Consider the following 4707-nt stretch of genomic DNA (forward strand, 5'->3'; position numbering starts at 1 on the left):
CTTTCAGCTTGTACCGCTGGGGCGTAAAGGTGTTTGCTGTGTACTATGTTTGGTGTAAGTTTGTCTTACTGTTTCTCTACTAAGAACTCTTTTTAAATGTGTTTTGTTATTGTAGCACTTTTTACAATGAAACTATACTATATGAAGCTTCTCCTCTCAATGGGTTTCTAATTTCTGTGTGGAATTTCATATCTTACAGTGTCCTATAAAGAACGATTAAATTCCACCCTTTGTGTACATTAAGAAAGACTCTGGTGAGGCCCAGCAATCTGGTGGAGGGGTACTCCAGGGGATTCCAGTGTTCCCTAAAATGTGACAGCCACTGAACTAGAAGAAAGATCTAGGGGGGAGGGCATAGCTCAGTGGTAGAGTATGTGTTTAGCATGCATGAGGTCTCCAGTACTGCCATTAAAAATAATAAATTTAAATAAATAAATACATAAACAAACCTAATAACCTGTCCCTCCCAAACAAAACAAAAGAACAGATTGTAGAGGGGGCAAAAGTGGAAGGGTTTTATTCAGTAATCCAGGTAAGAGAGAGTAGTGGCTTGGATCAAGATGATGGTAGTAAAGGTGGAAAGAAGAGGTAGAGTCTGAACATACTTTGAAGAGAGAGTCAAGAGGATTTCCCAACAGAGGGAGTGTAGGGAATGAAAGAAAGAGAGACATCAAAGATGTTTCTGGCTTGAGCCATGGGGAAGTTGAGTTGCTATAAACTGAGATGGGGAAAGCTGCAGTGGAAGCAGGTGTGGTGGGAGACAGGGAGGTGGGGTGGCACAGAGATTGAAAGTTCAGTTTGGGACATGTTTGTGATGTCCGTTCAACCTCCAAATGGAGATGCTGAGTAAGCAGCTGGATATCGGAGCCAGTGCTGAATTGAATCAACCTGTCACCATTCTGAGTAAGATGGAGAACCAATGTCCACCAAGAGCAGGAAGAACTGATTCTGCTCATTTTAAATCAAGGGTGGTTTCATAGTTCTTGGTCTTTCACTGCTTATTGCTTTATAGTTCACGTATCCAAAAGGGAGATTCCTTTTCTTGACCAGCTAAAAGCTGTCCGGGATCAGTCCTGGAGGCTTCCACCACAGAAAGGAGCTCCTGGCTTTGGAAAAATGAAGGTAGTGTGGTGCCCAGTTCTCCAGACATTTGGTGAAAATCAATTGAATGCTCTCATGCTAGATTTTTGCCTTTTTATCTGAAGTTCTACCTAGGTGGTAATTTGAGGAGATTCTCCCCCAAAGGAAAAAAAAATATGGTAGCATTAGCTAGCCCTGCTCAGGGTACATGACAAGAAGCTCCAATCATAGACTAGAAGAAAGTGTATGTTACAGAGGAGCCAAACACCTCACTATAATTAACTGTTTTATCAGCTGCTTTGGAAACATATCATTGAGAATTTCCAAAAGAAAAAGACTTAGGTTTTCCAGCTGAGACTGCTTGGAACCTGGTCGCTGGGGTTTTCATAAACTAAACTATCATTAAACATTTCTACCACTGAAGGGGGTCATTAGGTGTGCAAGACCATTTGATTTAAATTCCTATTTATTCTGGTTGAGGATCTCTATATAGATTTGTTTCCCTAAGGCAGAAAATAAGATAATGATATTTATGGGTCTTACACACGTATTTGCTCAAAGGTTCAAATGGATAGAGTAACCAGGACAGCAATCAGGGATTGAAATTTATACCCAGATATTTTGCTGAACAATGATTCCTTGTTTTATTTCCCAGTTAATAAAGAGGGCCAGGGGCTGTCCAAGAGAAGCAGTTCTCATATTTACCTGCCTGCCACGTAGCAGTGTTCAGCCCTGTGAGGACACTTACAGCAAGAGGAGGCGGGCTGGGAATGGTCCAGGGTTGCCCATCCCCTAGGGCAGTCCTATGGGGAAACCCTAGGTTCAGAGAACGATGCCTTTAAGGCAGATGTAGGCCTGCTATTGTGTCAGGTCCTTTACTCTTCAACAGAGACCAGATGGAAGAGAATTTTACTCAGAGAAACTGTTCTTTGCTGACTGGTGCCACCCTGGTTTTATGTCTCATCTTAACATGTTCTGCCAGCTTAGTTCTGTGATTATAAACCTGGGATTCTAATTTAAGTGTGATCTTGGACTGCCTTAACTCTACTTTGGTTTCATGGAACTAGAGTCTAGTGTTCAGTCCCAGCTTTCTCTAGCACTAAACTTGGCCTGCCCCCCTGACTTCATCTTCAGTTTCCCAACAGTCAAGTCCCCTGAGAACCCCTGACCCTGACTCACCTCAAACCCACAGGTGTCCCTATGCGTAGGCCCATCTCACGTGGGGTTTCTATTTGGACTCTTTAGCAGCAACGTCAGCTGCACTGCATCCTCAGTTTTCAAGGTCAGACTCCGGAACACCTTAAGTGTAGAATGCAGTATTTAATAACACGTGGCCCTCCGAGTTTTGCAATATGGCCTGTGGTCCCATTTCAGGGATAAGAAACCAAAATTATTATAGTCGAATAATAATCCCACTTACTCACAGGAGCATTGAGAAAGCCTCCCCAGGCTAAGCAGTTCCAGCCAGCCTTCTGCCATCACCATCAGGGATGAATCACCGAGTTTACCACCAAGGATGTGCCATTTTTGGGCGATGCACATATGACTTAAGACACAGGATGGGGGTGGGGGGTGGGGGATGGGGATAATGGAGGTCAAAGGATTAAAGTACTCTATTCCCTTCCTGAGGCCTCCTGAGAATATTTTGTGGCAGCAAAAACATTCCATTCACATTATTTTATCATTGGGAGTAGAGAAGAAAATCCAGCCAGTCCTCAGGTTCTTTTGCATCCACCTATGCTCCCTCGCCTTACATACTCACAGGCTCTGACCCATTTCTATCACCTTCCCCCAACCAAAAAAGGCAGCGCATTCTTCTTGTTTCCCCAGCGCCCTAAAATCCTGCAATGCAGTTATCTTTTTAAAATGAGATCATTACACATAAAGCACTTAGAACAATGGCTGGCACACAGTGAGCCTTGAATAGGTGATAGCTATAATTATTATTTTTGTTTCTGATTTGCAGATGAGTCCAGTGCCGTTTGTCTCCTCAGTGCCAATAATTTAATGCCCCTCCAGCTCCCACCACACACACACCACCAGGTCTCATCTCAGTGAAAAACAAAACAAACAACAATAGCAACGACAACAACAAAATAAGTCTAAGTGTCATTATCGGATAAGCCAAGGTGTGCTGTTTAGGTTGCTTTTTAAAAATCAATTCAAAATAAAACTACTCAGGGATGAGGAAATTAATTTTAGAGGCTTAATGAGAACCAAATGTAATTTGGGGACTTCGCTTGGACCCTGATTCAAACAAACCAACTATAAATAGACACTTTAGAGACAATAAGGGGACCTTAATTACAGACTGGGTATTCATGATACCAAAGTACTGTTGGTAATTTTAGTAGGTGTGATAATGGCACTGTGGTTATGTTTTTTTTTAAGTCAATATTTTGAAAGATTCAGAAGTGAACTAACATGATGTCTGGATTTGCCTTAACATACTTTAGCAAATAAAAGGAACAGACAAATAACAAAACAAGGAGGGACAGATCAAGAAAACATGGCAGAAACTTGATAATTGTTGAGTATGGGTGATGGGAATACGGCAGTTTATTATATTATTTTCTCTGTTTGACTGAATTGATCCTCATGCAAAAACAAAGAAAAAAGTTGCAGACTAATAGTCTTTAGATTTAAGTTTTCCACAGTGGAAACAAGGCTGTGAGGCTATGAACAACTGATTACACAGCTGACAGTAATGGATGCAATGAAGGATTGTTGAAACCTGTCCCAGAAGGGGAAGTACCGGGGTCAGGGGTGAGAAGAGGTTTGGGTGAGTTTAATCCTGGATCCCTGGAGTTTGGAGAAGAAAGAAGTACAGCCAACTGAGACTAGTGCCCTGGCAGGGGTTAGGGAGACAGGAGAGAGCTCCTGCGGAGAGTGACTACACTAAACCACCTCGACCCATGACCGGGCATCCAGCCATTCTGCCCCCAGCTCTCCTAGGAATGGGCCAGCCTCTTTCAAGCAGAGCTGATCTAGTCTAGCCCCTGGTTGTTCTGTCTTCCAGACACAGAGTAGACTGTAGGGAATAAAAAACAAGAACCCCCACTTTCCTTAGAGTGCCCTAAAATGGTACTATTCTCTTAACAGTGCTTTCAGGAAAAGGCGTGCTGTGATTCTGGGAGGCTTGGGAAGGGCTGCCTCTGCTCCTCTTCACCTAAAATTCTATTTAAAAGGGGCAAGGTCTTTTATTTAATATTCAGCATCAAGTTTACAGTCTTAATATGCTTGGGTTATGACTGCAGCTCATTCACCCTAATGTGAAAGGACCAAGACCACATTCTCACCTCCCTTGTCGGTGAAAACCAGCAGACCACAGGGGGCCCTGAGCTCTGAGAAGATGAAGATAAACTTGAATCGCTTGTTCTACAATGTTGCTGGGTGCTGTTTACCTAAACCGGCTGGGCAGACAGAAGTGGATGGCGAGTGCACAGCCTCCCCTACTCTCAGAAGACACTCTGATGAAAGCTAAAGGAGACCGTGAGAGGACGTATGTTTCACTGGTGACTCGGGCATCAGTGATATCTCTCCTCTCCCAGGCCCTATTCAGAAAAAAAAAAAGTCAGATGCTGAGCATATCCATGGCAACCAAGGACACTCCCAGGGTGACACCTT

The sequence above is a fragment of the Camelus dromedarius genome, chromosome 23 (assembly GCF_036321535.1).
Source record: "Camelus dromedarius isolate mCamDro1 chromosome 23, mCamDro1.pat, whole genome shotgun sequence".
Classification (NCBI taxonomy): domain Eukaryota; kingdom Metazoa; phylum Chordata; class Mammalia; order Artiodactyla; family Camelidae; genus Camelus; species Camelus dromedarius.